The sequence below is a fragment of the Wyeomyia smithii genome, chromosome 2, assembly GCF_029784165.1.
Source record: "Wyeomyia smithii strain HCP4-BCI-WySm-NY-G18 chromosome 2, ASM2978416v1, whole genome shotgun sequence".
Lineage (NCBI taxonomy): Eukaryota > Metazoa > Arthropoda > Insecta > Diptera > Culicidae > Wyeomyia > Wyeomyia smithii.
Window position 1 is genome coordinate 35,977,633 of NC_073695.1, and position 15,444 is coordinate 35,993,076.

Below are 15,444 nucleotides of genomic sequence, written 5' to 3' on the forward strand. Positions count from 1 at the left end.
AAAAATGTTAGTCTAGAATATTACAATCGATCTAGATTTGGATCTAGAGGATCCAAATTTTCCCCTTAAGCTCGTTCTCTAGAACGAAGTACTTGACGTCTCTATCAATTCAATAGTGAAGGGAAGCGCACGATTAACGTTCGCGTTGGAGTGGGTGGGAGCTTTTATCGCGTAACTGAAATGGCTAGGGACACCAAAATTCACAGGAATGGTTAAATAGCTATAATCTCTCTTTTTCCCAGTTTGAGCTCTAGGGCAAAACCTGTGTTGACCAGTGTTATAAACCGCATTGGCTTTGACGTCTTCGGCGATGAAATCTGCCCCCAAAACTATCACTGAAGGTGCATTTTGGAATCGAGGAACACTCCTTTGGAACACCGAAATATTGTCTCTCGCTGCTGCCCACAATCGATTATTTTGGCATCCTCACTCCAGGATAAATAATTTCTCATTAGAAAAAAAAAACTCGTGATCAGCGTGCCATGAAAGTATCATTTTCACTCTATCGGGAAAAAAAATTCCGAAAGAATCGGAAACACCGTGAACTTTACGCTTCTAGTAAGCTTTACATCCAAGGCCAGTTTTAAAAATATTGTGACAGATCCAACAGATTTATTCAGATAGTTAGCAAGTTTTCGCTGGATACGTTCCCTCACAACTTTACCGACTTGCGATGCAAATCGTAGCCGACCGGATTTTCTAGGGTCCTTCAAAGAGAATATCTCCTTATACCAGGCAATCAACATTATACGTATTTATGAGTGCAGTGCTTTCACTATAACTTTCAAGTAATATACGAAAGAAACAAATCGAATTGAATCGAATATGTTAAACACGGTGTAATTACAACACAAATACAGATTTCAGTTCGACATATTTATACGAGAACTACTTTCAGGTCACTATTTGGTCAATATTTGGTCACTATTTGAAAGAAAAAAGTCACTTAAGTCATTATTATTTTACTCCAAATCCGCTACTAGCCCTGTAAGAGCAGTTCAAGCAAACCTAGGACTCTCAAACCACGACATCAAAGTGGGCTCGAAACTGTATAGGAAAGATTACCTGTAGAGACCAGAGACATCTCCCTCTGATTAATAAGGCTTACAGGAATCCGAAGAAGTTTGGGCCAGATTTGGCAAACTGCCACTACAGTCGAAAAATGGTTTAGTGATACCGTGACAATGAAGCTGATTACATTTAAAAGCCCTCAATCCCCTGAATTTTGGTGCCCCCAGCAGAAATAACTTTTTCGTAGACTTGAACGAATTTTCCTGTAAGCAAACGTAGAAGCGACGAACAAGGCGAGCAATTACTCTGTGGCCTTTTGACGCACTTTTGCATTTACTAGGGGCATCAAAATTCACTGGAATGGTTGAAAAGCTGTAATTATTTTAGAGCAACTTGGTTGAGCTTTACGGCAACTTTCATTTTAACTTTTGTCGACCAGTGCAACAACGTGCGCGACTGCGTTCTCGTTGTTTCTCAATATACTGCATAAGTGCTGGTCAATTTTTGCATATCTAAAACGTGACGAATAAAGATTTTAATGTGGATTCGTGTACTATTTGGTGGTATGAAAATGTTTGTTATCGAGTCGTAATCATCGGGAAGTGTTACTTTTCTCATTTCATTCAAAGAAAAAAGCGGCTGGAGCGCATCGAGAGTTAAAATACTACAAGGTATACAGCCCTAGGGTTGTATGAAATGGTGACGTGGGACTATACACTGTAATCAGGGGATTTTTTGTTACAAAATATACAAAGCCTGCAGACAGAATCAAGGTGTTTGCTCAGCGACTGTACGTATTTGTATTTTCAGCCTCCCCTGGAAGTCAATTTTTTTATATATATTCAACAACACTCGAAAGAATATCGCATATATTTGGCGATAAAAGAATTAGCCTGTAGTATTTTTTTATGCAAACAACATGTATTTGACAAGGCACAAGCATATCATTAATGTGTTGAAAAATCACCAAGAATTTCTCGTAATGCGTCAAAGTCAGAATTAAATCTATATCCTCGAAAACCAAATCCAATAATACTTACGTTATCATAATGAATGGTTTTGTCTCATTTAACTCTGATTAAATCAAATCTGTAATATGGTTCTTACTTTCAAAATAATTTAGAAGCCCTTACAAAGGTTCATTAATTGGCAAACATAAAAAGATATGTCTAACAAAATTATTAACAAGTTCCAGCAAAAAACCGTAACAATCAACAATTCTATTTTTGTTTTTTGCTTGACAATTGTTTTTCTTTACCTACAACTACATTCGCTGTATTACGAAGACAGCTAATATACATACGTTTATTAATTGCTTTGAATAATAATATATCATCTAACAATTTTGAAATGTAAAAAGAGATTCTAATGAATCTCAGCAAATAAACCAAAAATTCACAAGCATTCGCAGGCTCTTACTCTTCTATTAATGTGTATATGTGGAATTTACTCTTTCGATTCTATCCGGTCACGATTATTTAGTGAATATCGAAGATAGAATTGAATAAATATCCGTTGCAAAAATTTACAATTCTTGTTGAATAGTTTATGGTAATCATATCTATGAGATAAACTTCCAATCACAATCAACAGCAGCATTGCAGTTTTTCCTCGATTGCACACGAATAGAAATATACAAACAAAAGTGTACCACTGCAATACGAATAGTACCGCTGCAGAATGAATAGAAGTGTACCGCTGATATGTACGAATAGAAGAGTACCGCTGCAATCATAGACGACGAGAGACCTGCGGTTTTTTACTCCACTGGTACTGATGCTGCTTTTACCGGCATGTTTTCTTTCAAGACATCAGTTTTTATTAGGTTCTGAAAGCAGGTTTAGAAATTGTTCAGAAATGGAGATTGTTTCAATCTTTTCGGAGAACTTTTACCTTAGAGACATCATTTTAGTCTAAGCTCATGGAAGCAAAAATAAATTGACCTATTGGGACGGGGAGACTCTGTCAATTTTTATATTGATATTGATACAGAGAATATCACGGGAAACGGGTGGTGTCCATTCACGTCGTCTGTGCTAGGAATGCTCGCATGTAACTGGTTCATTGTTCGCGTAAGTTTCCCTGTTACTTTTTATCAATTTCAACCGTTGAGCAGTGAAATAATAATGATAACTAGCGTGTTATAAAATTGTTACACATTTTATCTATCCAACAACATATTGGTTATTGTTATCCATCATGTGGTTATGCTGTTATTAGCGTTTGAAATCTGACGCAACATTTGCCAGTTTCATTTCCAATTTTACAGAATGCATCCCAGTATAGAAAACAAAGGTGTAGTCCCACGTCAAAAGTTAACGGAAATGATGCTTTGAGTAAAACAACGTTCTGTTGCTTTATAACGTTAATTTAGATGTTACCGTCACTTCACGTAAAGGAAAACCTTCGAAAATGCTAGTTTGCTTGCTCGGTGTTAGGAGTTACCCGCTAAACCATTTTCAAACGATTAGCTGCTTTGGAAATGATTCAAATAGAGAGAACTTGGGTTTCTAATGAAAAAATAAAAAAAAAAACAAATAAAAAATAAAAAAAAATAAAATAAAAAATAAATAATGAAAAAAAGGGCCGTTGAGTGTTGTTTTTCCCCTATTAACAACTGTTTCACGACAAACGAGGAAGGGTTTTCTTCATCGTGTCGTAACGAATGATAAAAAACAGATTTTTTACATCAACCTTACGAAAGAAAAGGTATGTAATTACCCATTTATGCTTCTACATCGTCGGCTCGACCGTATATACACGCTGAAAAGGTTTTGCTGTGTGTTTGGTGAAACCTGGTCGGTGAGCAACGATATCGACTTTAATTGATGCGAAGCACTACGCGAAAAACGGCTAGAATTTTCACAAGGGCACGAAAACGTGATCCTACTGCATGACAATGCTCGGCCTCATATTTTTAAAGTTACAACTTATGTAGAAACGCTTTTTCAAAATAAGTTTTTTAATAGCGAGAATAGAGTTGCGCACCATATTACATTAAAAATGTGTTTTTTTTTTCGGAATTCAGAAATATTTTTGTGTATTAGTAGCTAAATATAAACGAAAATAGCATGTGCTTTTAGGTTGTGTTGTGACGTAGGTCAACGAGCAATTACCATTCGAAACCCACAATGGCGCAGAAAGGCATTTTGAGTTTAAAACTTTCAAAACATGTAGAAAAATCTAAAAAGACCGGACATTGTCAAAACTTGGAAAAAAAATCTGAAATAATCAAACGGACATTGTTTCAACCTGAGATCCAAACTAGCGTTACACCGAATAATAGGGCTGGGAAAAAGTTTTTTTGTGGAAAGTAAAGAGTTTACAGTTTACAGAATAAATGGTCAGAACAGACGACCAACAAAACATGATGAAAAATTAAAAAAACCAAATTACTCTTGAAATAAAGTGAATTACCCTGGACAAGCTCGAGTTCAAATCATTATTCAATATTCCGAATATTTGGTAATCTCAAAAATAACTTTTTTCCAGCCCTATTATTCGGTGCAACTCTAATCAAAACCATCTCCGTACCTTTATATTAGGGGTTCCCAAATGGTGCTTCGCGGCGTCCCAGATCTTTAGCTCGGTGGAACACTTTTTCAAACCAAAATATTTGGTGGTGTACCTGCAATCTTGAATCAACGAGAAGTACATGAAATGCACGCAATCCATTTTTTTTATTCGGTTTTAACTTCAAATCTCAGAGTCAGCTGCGAAGTCCTAGAAAGTTGATTACTTAAAAAAAATATTATTATTTATTTTATTTCAATTGACATAGTCTCAATTTTTATTAGATAACACCGAACCCTGACGTTTCATTCATTTTTAAGACATTTTGCATAAAAAACGAATTTGACGATTTCGTGAACCTGTAAATTTGAGCTTGATAAATCCACAGAAGTGGCCCGACTAGCAATTGTGATGGTGTTTATAAGCTATTAATTTTTCTGAATGTTTCCAAGTAGATTTGTTCCTGTGCAAACCACTGCAAATTTCTACAGCTCTATAGTTGGGAATATTTCTAAAGTTTTGGCAAGAATTAAAAAAAAAACCAGAAAAATTGTGATTGCAGTCATTGCACTCCTAATAGTAATGCACTCGCTCTGAAGAAACTGTCATCATCGTTGAAAGAAATCTTTCAGGAAAATGTTGAAATGATCAACTTCATCAGACCTAACCTAAAAATTCAAGATTATTCAAAGCATTGTGTGAAATGATGGGAAGTCAGCATTCTACGTTACTGCTTCATACCAAAGTACGCTGGTTGTCTCGTGGAAAGACGTTGCCCCGCTTATTTGAATTGAGATCGAAAGTGAGAGCGCTTCTGAGCGACAACAAGTTTGCATTGGGAGTAAATTTTTTAATGATCAGTGGCTCATCAAGTTGGGTGATATTTCTCATAAAATTGACTATCTGAGTCTTTCAATGCAAGGCAAGATGAAAGCTATCTTCAATACAAACAGCAAAATTATGACGTTCAAGAGAAAAAAAATGAGATTTCAGACAGAATCGTTGAAAAACGAAAACTTTCCAAATTTAAGAAAAAACTCAAGTAGAAATTGCGTCGAAGATATCATCCAAGAATTTCCAGGAAATCAACAAGCTAATAAAACCCTTTTTGTTGAATAATTTTGAAATGCGCAGGATTTGTTGAAGAATTTTGAACAATAATTCCTCGATGAGTTCCACATAAAAATCGAAGGAATGACATGAGTCATTGACGTCAGACAAATATAAATACCTACCTGATTGATTTGTCATCAGATGAGAACATGAGGAGAAATTTGAATACGAAAAATCGCTAGAGAATCTTTGGTGTGAGATGAAAAATTACTTTACAATTTTCTCCAATAAAGCAAAGCTGTGAGCCCGGATTTTCGATGTACATAGCAACAAAGACTAAATATCGATTCAGAACTAATGCTGAACCAGATGTCAGACTACAATTGTTACGAGTAAAACCAAATATTACATAGTTTGCGAATTCTGAGAAAGCTTATTCGTTCAATTAAATAAAACGTTTCTGTTGATAAATATTTGCCAAAAAGAACCGAAAATTACCAATGAATTTTTACTGATTTTGATAATAACGATGACAATGCTAATACCACATCACCGTAAACGATAAAATAGTGTATAGTTTCGAACACGAAAATTTTTCTCATATTCTGAAGAATGTACTCCGCCAAACATTTTGGTTAACAAAAGTGCTCCGCCAAGCAAAAGGACTAGAAATCCCTGCACTAGAGCGACAGAACCAACCAATTTCGCTGACCGAACGCAGGAAGTAATCTTTCGCTGATAATGGGATTTATTCTCTCAAAGCTTTATAACTTTAAAGATAAACAGAAAAGAAAACAATTATTTCGTCTTTCTGCACGGTGTGCATTTTCCCACTGACATCGGTACACTTTGTCGGTCTCCTTGACTGAAAAGGATTTTCTCTATTTGCTAGTTGATTGTAGTACTCGACCCCCCAAACAGTGTGGTTGAAACCGGAAAACGAAGGTAAAAATACACAACACGCTCTCTCTGCTGCACTGTCCTCGATGACGAAAAAGTTTTCCTCATTGACGCTTGAATGGTAAAATTGTTTTGAACTTGTATCAGAAGTTTCTTGTTTGTCAAGCCTTTGATCAGGAATAAAATTGAAGCTCATATTTCACACGTTTCGGTGTACAAAGTTTAACATATATATTATCTTATTAATTTTTGCTCCGATGGTGTTGTGTAGAAACCGCAACATCCTTAAATAAGCCCATTTAATCCGCCTCATGTCGTACACGCTAAGTGTAACTTTGTGGTTGGACCCCGACGAAGAAACCGAGCAACTTTTTCGAGCTCGCTCCCAACAAAGTTTTTTTTTGTTCGCCAAATCCCCAGTGTGCGAGGGCCACCTGGAGTTGCTTAGTGAGCACCACCGTGTAACTAATTCCAATTCCCTTGCATTCTCACTTTTGACTTCCAGTCGGTTTCAGGGCTTTGACCATATTTAGTATATGTACAGTCGTGTCATGATGTACAACCGCACCAAATGTTGGTGCCACCCGTAATTCATAGATTCATTCGTCTTAATTTAATCCTGGGAAGTTGGAAAGGTAACAGCAACAACAACAATGGCCACCAAGCAGGTTGGGAGGACATACGAGAACACTTACAGCCAGAGCGGATTACAAGCGGTTTATCGCCCATGTGAATGTTTCTGGCAGAACTTCTACCATTCTGTCGCTTGTACCATCCGCCATCCCGACTTCTGGCGCTGGTTGCTACTACGCAGTGGTTCTGCTGTAACGGATGCCCTGTACGTATGTCGAGATCCGTACAGAACAAATCCTTCTTCCCGGGCCGGAGGAGAGGAGACGGTACAGGTTGTGGCTGGTGGCAATGATTTCATGAATACATTTGTAGATTGAACAGCTCGTCGTTCGAGAGTGACCGCAAACAGCAGAGACAAGAAAGACCAAGAATGTGCCTCTCTTCCCGAGAGGTCGATTTTACGGGAAACTGAATCTTGTGCATCAATATGTACGCTTGGGATGGAAGCGGAAATATCCTGTTTACAGTCAGGTAAAGAGGATGATAGACTTCTCTGGCACAATTCGAGCTACCAGAGGTTAGCCCGTGGAATGATGAGTAGTTTGGGGTTTTAGCGAGTGTATCGACTGATGTGATTTGTGTAGGGCTTTCCAGACATGGTTGTCGAATGGTTCGAGTGAATACCCGAATACATGGAGGTTGCAGTAGGAACGTGGAAATGCACTGGGATGTAAACAGAATGCAGGTTGGTTTCTCAAGTACTGGTCCAAAATCGTGGGAAAATTTTAATGTCTGATTACATCTGTTCTTTTTCGTCGAATTGAAGTTCATATTTTTCCTGCATTTGTTTCTGTGCTAAGTGCACAACATTAATTAACGATCACTATCAAAGCCGACTTGTCCGGTAGTTGTCATGGCTGCTGATGACATGCTGCATTTTGATCCCTGATAGCAATCGGTAGCAAGCATTTGCTAGGGGCAATGTTAATTAACGTGGGGCAATTTTTCTGGGACTGTAAATATAAATCTACTATCAAAACTAATCAACACCATAATTATGAAGTGCGTTCGATGGCCGATGTTTGAATATTCATTCCGCGCTTAATTATCTGGCCACAAATCGGTTCCTCAAACCCCTGCTTCCATATGTCGCTCGTTAATGGGCACACAAATTGTCAGCTATTTGGTTTTGGTTTTAGTATTTAACCATGGCAGTGCGATGCGGTCTTTCTCGGAAATTTTATTCGATCGGTTCGTTAATTTTTGTTTTGAAACTATTCAATGGCATAAATGTTAATTAGCGTGAGCCCGTCATAAATATTTTGCTTTGAATTTAGTTTAATTTATCAACTGCTCTAAATCTGTGATGTTCATCTACGCATTTTTATATCGAAATAATGTACTGAATTATCCTCCAGTGATTCCATCGAATCCTAGGCTGACCCGTTTCCTATAAAAACCATTACATGATTATTATGTATTATTTTGAATTTTTATTTTTCAATCTTATCACGATAGTTTTTTTCATCTTATACATTGAGTCATTCAAAAAACTATAAGATTCACTAGGACTTCAAGAACTTTTATGGCAGAGCATTGCTTGTTACGTACAATTCGCTCGTAGAAGGTTGTTTTGTACAAACAAAGATTTTCTGAGGAACTCTCGAGACTAAGAAGTATACGTTATTTATACATTGTCGATGGGTCAATTCAAATAAATAATTTGCCTCTTATTGACGACATTTTTTGATCCTTTTTGATAAATTTCGAGTTGATGTGTTCCCACCAATATTTGCTTTAAGAAGTGTTTTGTTATTATTTTCACCACCACCGAGTGTTAAATTTTTTTGCATTTAGTGCAATTTTTCGGTTCTTTAGTGTTCATAATCGTTTTGCGATTACTGGATTATTTTCTTGGCTCATCCTTCGTGGCGTTTTCTAATAGATAAAGCAAAGTTATTTTGGCAGTGAAAATTTTCGGAGTTTTAAGCTAAATTTTGGTCAGTTTCCCATTGCTTGCTAATAGCGGCGTTAGCGGCTGTTTCGAGCTAAAATTTCTAGCCTTTTGAGCTTTTACTCAACCATTTTCAACCAAATGTGTGCTAACACGGGAGAAAAATTTTCGGAAGCCCTCGGCCATTTTGCTCATTTTTTAGGGTTCCACCATTGTGTTCCTCAAGAAGCATTTTAGCGATTGATTTCATTACTTTTTTGTATTTCCTTCGCAACAGTTTTCAACTTTTTAGAATAAATTTTTTCTAAAGTACAGAAAGAAATTCGAGAATATTTTGTTCTGTTATTTTTTTTCCTTAGAGTTTTTGTCTGTTTTGAGCCTAATTTCACCTTTTCTGGCATCAAAAAACTTTTTGTTGATTAAGAAAGGTCTAATTTGAGATCGTGCAATAGCATAGTCGCTCCTAAGGCCAGCTAACCTAAAACAACAAAAAAATGATATTGTTCTGATGGAAACATATGAGCTAAACGACGAATTAAAAATATACTCAAAATTTAAAAAAATAATTAAAGGTCAACTGATGTTGGAAGGTCAAGCTACCTCCGAAATTCGCTAAAAGTTCCAATTCGGATGAAAAAACATTATTTCGAAACTTTTCATAGTAATTATTGAGTTGCGAATTCTCTTAGCGCTTACTACAAATTTTTATTTAGAGAGCTTTGCATTCTAAGATCAACCTTTAAATGGCGACTTCCTCAGCCCCATAGTTATAAAGTTATACTCTTTCTGCTGTACTCCCGTTATATTTAACTTTTACACGCAAAAGTAAGATAGTGTAAAAACACAGCTTAGCTTAGTTTTGACTGTACATATCAATGGTTGCTACTCCGTGATGGGTCCGAGCCACTCAAGATGCACAATGATTCAACTGTAAGAACGACTGGGAGTGGTAATTCCTTCTCACTGTGCATCATTCAATGACCCGATTTTTTATAGTCCAATAACGGCGCCGGCCACGTCCTTACAGTCAGGTGAGAATATCGTCGGTTTCGTACAACACCGGCACAACTCAAAAGTTTTTCATTTTGCAGTCAAATGATGCCAAATATGATTGAGTTTTATTCCACAAAGAGTTGTTTCAAAATTTACAAAAAACTGAGTTATAAGCTGATGCGTCTTTGGATTTCAAATCAAAAACATGCTCCAAAATAATAAAAAAGAGATTTGAACTTGCTCATGATTAATTTCAAACTCCAACTTTTCAATCCCGTTTCTCTTGGAGCTAGAAATTTCGAGTTGTGCCAGTGACGCACAAAACCTACAATAAGGAAGGAAAGTGAGAATGTAGTCTTTGCTTTGTTAGAGACCGAGTAAACCTCTGCATCCCTACAAAGACCACGGAAAGGATTTTTTTTAGTGGGGTGGGTTTTTGATCAGGATTCACTTTGATAAGTGATATGACCATAATTAATTTGGATTAATATAACAATATAGATATGATCATATATCATATATCATCATAATATAGATATGATCATATACATAAGAAGTACTATGGCATGTAAAAAAGATCTCGCTTGGCTACCTTCAATAACTGAAATATTTGAATTTTTAACGCAGAAAACGCAAAAGATATATTAAAATTAGATTCGAAAAACATACGGTGATCATCCGACATGTTATGCTAAAATAGAATAGATGAACATATAATAGACATTTCAATATATTATTGTGCTGCTTTCGGTGGCTGAAAAGAAATATTGAAATAAGTTATTACAACGACATTGCAGCACAACTATTGACCGTATAAAGTCATCCAATGAATTATAAAATACAACAAGAGGCATGTAATAAAGATCTCGGTTGACTGCCTTTTATGGCTGAAATTTCCAAATTCTTTACGTGGAAAACCCAAAAAAAAATAATAAAAACGATTTCGAAAAACATATAAAAAGTGTCCGTTATATTGTGTTTTCAAAAGAATTGTAGAACTTTTTCTAGACTAATTCATGACATATCAATGGTTGTTGTTGTGCTCCTTTCAGTGGCTGGAAACATGAATTGAAATAGGTTACTACAAAAACATTGCAGCGCTTGCACAGACGTGTCGCTCTTTTCTACGACTATTCATCGCATAAAGTCATCTAAACAGATCATCCACACGTTCACGCATCTACCAGAACCACACGCAAAAGTTGGATGGTGCGAAACCAGTACAAAATTGTGCGTTTTTAGTGCAATTGTTGATGTAATTCGGAACCAGTACAATGATTGCGTGTTTGGCATAACGCAATTAATGCTCTAGCGTTTCTCCAATGTATTTGGCAGCTCCAAACTACTACACCTGAACAGTTTCAACTGGTATCAAGTAGCATTGCAAAGCGAGCGAGAAGCAAAACCATCCTCCTCCTTTCTGCTTGAGGACGAAACATATGCTACGCTTTTCAAGTCTTTTGCACACACGCTTACGAGATACTTTTTCTTCTTCATGCATTCCTCTGAATAGCAGCAAGCACGCACCGACAGTATGAGTGAGACTAACAACACTATGGTATCAAGTATGTACAGCACGGGTGTCTCGCTCATTTCGTGGAGCAACGAAATATCGCCTTGCGCGTCGCAATCCGAACCGAAAGAGAAGCGAAAGAGCAACCTGCAAATTGTATATGATGTGTCTAGTCTAGTCACTAATACACTCGACGTGAGAAATAAAGTGTCGGTATATGATACATATTCTGATTTCATTCTATGTCAATGTATTCGCAGTACAACTGTTGCGTTATGCGTTTCACACATTTATTGTGCGATTTCTGTGCAACATTTGTGCGAATCGGGAAGACACAATGATTGTACAAGACTTCAACTTTTGCGTGCACGAAAGTTATCGGCAAAATGTGTAAAAATCGGCGCACCGTGATGCGACGATTCACAGGTTGAGAGAAACAGATATTTTACGAGACGTTTCAGATTTCAATTCATGAATAATATTTTCACAGAAAATATGGAACGGAAAATACCATGTACCCTACCTTAGCAGTTCGTAAAATGGTAAAATGGGATTGCCTAACGCGCCCGCAATAATATGAGTGGAAAATATGCATAATATGAGTGAAAATTATAAGCAGGATACGAGTAAATTGTATGCGCAACTTTTTCATGCACACCTCTACGGTCTCGCTTTTCTATCCGCTAATAGACGGCGCTGTAAGCGTACTGTATTAACCGACTCCAAAACAAACAACAAATTTCGAGAGTAAAATGTTACTTAGCTTGCTTAAAATGTCCTAGTCACTCCTTTTTTCGCTGTTCCGGTAACCAGCAACTATGTAACTTTGAAACTCACTGAAAATACTAATTTTATTTGGGGGAAAACAGCATAAATTAGTTGAATTTCACGTAGATAAAACACGCACAACACTCAGCGGGCCTTGTTGCCAGTCTTCAGTTAGATGGTGTAAAAACACAGCAAAACAAAACTGGCCGCAAGATTAGTTCAGGTTTGAAACCTGAATAACAAATGTGTCTTGGCTAACGTTTGTGGTAAAAATAAATGGACAAAAAATTCGGATTTTTCATCATAGTAACCCATGAGTTAGCAAAAAAAAATTGACAGCTCTGCACACACTATTGGACAACGATCAGAGCATCGAAAGAAAGCCCGGTTCCAGACGGCCAACGACCCTGAGCGACAAGCGACAAGAAGCTTCAAAGGATGCTGAAGAGGAAGACCGAGAGAAAAGTGGCTAAATCGCTGCGTGCACTTGGCCGGGAGGTGGTGCATGCGGTAAAACAGTGAAAAACTATCTGGAGAACATGGACACACATGTCAGGAAACGGCAGTCTCGTCCTCTGGTCTCGGAGCTGTAGGCAATGACGCAGCGACAGCGGTTGAATAAGATGGTCAAGTCAAGATGGTCAACGACGTGACCTCTGGATGGCAACGATTAGCAGGGCACTTCGTATTTCACTTCTCCCACGAAGGAAGTGAGCACCGAGGTGAAGTTTATTTCACAGACCAAGTTCCCCAAGAAGGTGCGGCTGTGGCGAAGACACGGTGTTCTGGCCAGATTTGGCGTCGGCCCACTACTCGAAACGATCGTTGAAGGGGATGAAACGGCTGAATATCAATATGGTACCGAAGTCGGCGAGTCCGCCCAACGTACCCCAGCTGCGTCCCATCGAGAAGTTCTGGGCAAACTTGAAGCGCAAGGCCTATTCAAACAATTTTGTCGCGAAAACGGAGGAGTAACGCATGTTTTCGTCCGCCATGACGAATATTCCGGTTAACTGCCTGAAGACCGCTCGCAAGGGCGTAGATTTTTTTGCAAATAAGATAATATAAATACCATCAATGGGAAATCTATCCAACTCATATATCTGTCTTAGTTTTTTTTTCATCACCGTCTGAATAAAGTCCATTTTTTTTTACCGCAAACTTTATTACCTACTCTGCTCAGAGCTGCATACATTCAATTGTAACATTCAACATTGTATGAGTTTCGTGTTTTTCATGGAGAAATACCTTAAACAGTGTGTTCTTTTTACCCGTCGGTATTATTTTTTCTTATAGGGGGGATGTATAGTGAATTTGGGGATGAAAGTGAAACAATTACTTACTAATACACTACGTCGTTTTTTACGCGGGGGATACGTGCTGCGTAGCAAGAAACCGCGTAAATTTCGGAATCTGCGTAAAAACCGCATAAATTTTGGAATCCGCGTAAAAAAACCGCCTAAATTCGGGAATTGGAGTAAAGAAAATCCGAAATCCACGTAAAAAAACCGCGTAAATTCCTAAATCCGCGTAAAAAACGTGTTGATTCCGAAATCCGCGTAAAAATAGCTGCGTACAAAAACCCGCGAAAAAAAAAATGCGTAAAAAGCGGCCCTAGTGTATTTATTCAGAGTTTATTGTTGACTATGAAGTTAGCTAATCGCTGTAATTGAGAATTGCAACGGTTTTTGTCTGAACCTTTTGATAATTAGGTTTGACATATTTTCTAACATTTCTACATAAGTAAGCGAGGAAAAATAAGTTTTATTCTGAATCCTTTGAGGCATCTTCTTTCTGGTTGTACAACAACTTGTCCACATGCTGGCAGCACTGTAGCCAATAAGTGTTGTGAGTAAAGCGCTGTTAAACAAACTGTCAATTGTGGAGTAAAACTGTTTCCGTTACTACCCGACGCAGTCCCAGTGAAATTCTAAGTATTTGCTGTGATCGCGTTACGTTTTATCTTGTCTCGCCGTACTGCCCTGAATCGGATTAGCATCTTGTAAAACCAAGCATTTTCTGGATAAAAACAGCCATCGTTGTTCTGCTGCGTTGTGCCTGCCGAAGAAAAAACGATAAGTTTCTTGCTTGTGTGTAACATGTTGATAAACACCATGTCATTACACTGCACCCCTCCCGGCAGCGCTGTAAAAACAAACTTCCCTAAGCGAGTACGATCAGATGATGAAATGAATAGTGACGGTGGTGATATTCCTCGGATTCTGACGATTCGAGAAAACCTTTACACGGATGGAACAGATTAACGTCAACATCAGCGACAAAATCGATGCGGTGAAAGCAGAGCTGGACGGCAAACTAAATTCAGTCATGCACGACATCAACACCTTCAAGACGAATGCACTGCAAAACTCAAATCCAACGACGATGCGCTATGCAGTTTGAATGGACGAGTGGACGAAATCTCGCAGGAAATCGGCAGCCTTGAGTGTAGGAATGATTTGATAGTGAGTGGGATCTCGTACCTGAAGGACGAAAATTTGAAGGCATATTTCAAGGCTATGTGGAAGCATGTTGGATTACTGCAGGACCTCATCCCACCTTGCGGCGCTTGGGCTCGAGTACTCGCTACCTACAGAAACGAGACTTAAAATTGTGTCATCTGGGCATCAATTCACAACGCCGGATTTACGTGAACGAGAGTTTAACCATTGCTGCACGTAAACTGAAAGCAGCAGCTCTGCATTTGAAGAAGGCTGGAAAGTTGACATCGGTTCATACGAGACTGGGTACTGTCATGATGAAACGCTCTGCTGATCAGCAGCCAATGGCCATACGCTCCGATCAACACCTTGACAAATTCAGATAAGTACTGCATATTACCGTCCACTTTTTACTATTTGTTCGATATTATTAGTTAACTGTATTTGTTTGAAGATAGTTTTAATGTGATATTGACAAAAATGTCTATTTTCATAGATTCACAGCCCCCCAAAAACTGTTTCCCTTTTTTCACATGATGCCATTAACGCAAAATCACACCTCGACAAACATTCCTGGCGCAGTGTTGAACGCCGCCCTCCCTATCGGCAAGTTTAATGTATGTCATGGGAACGCCCAAAGTTTATGCGCAAGAAAGTCAACTAAATTTGACGAAGTCAAGGAACTTATATGCGATTCCAAAATCTCGGTTACCTGCTTTTTCGAA

General features: G+C 38.0%; 1 protein-coding gene across 1 annotated transcript in view; it reads right to left on the reverse strand.

The window, feature by feature from the left end:
* LOC129724507 (uncharacterized) overlaps positions 1-15,444 on the reverse strand; it is a 589,670-nt gene that overhangs the window by 343,375 nt on the left and 230,851 nt on the right. The window lies entirely within an intron of this gene.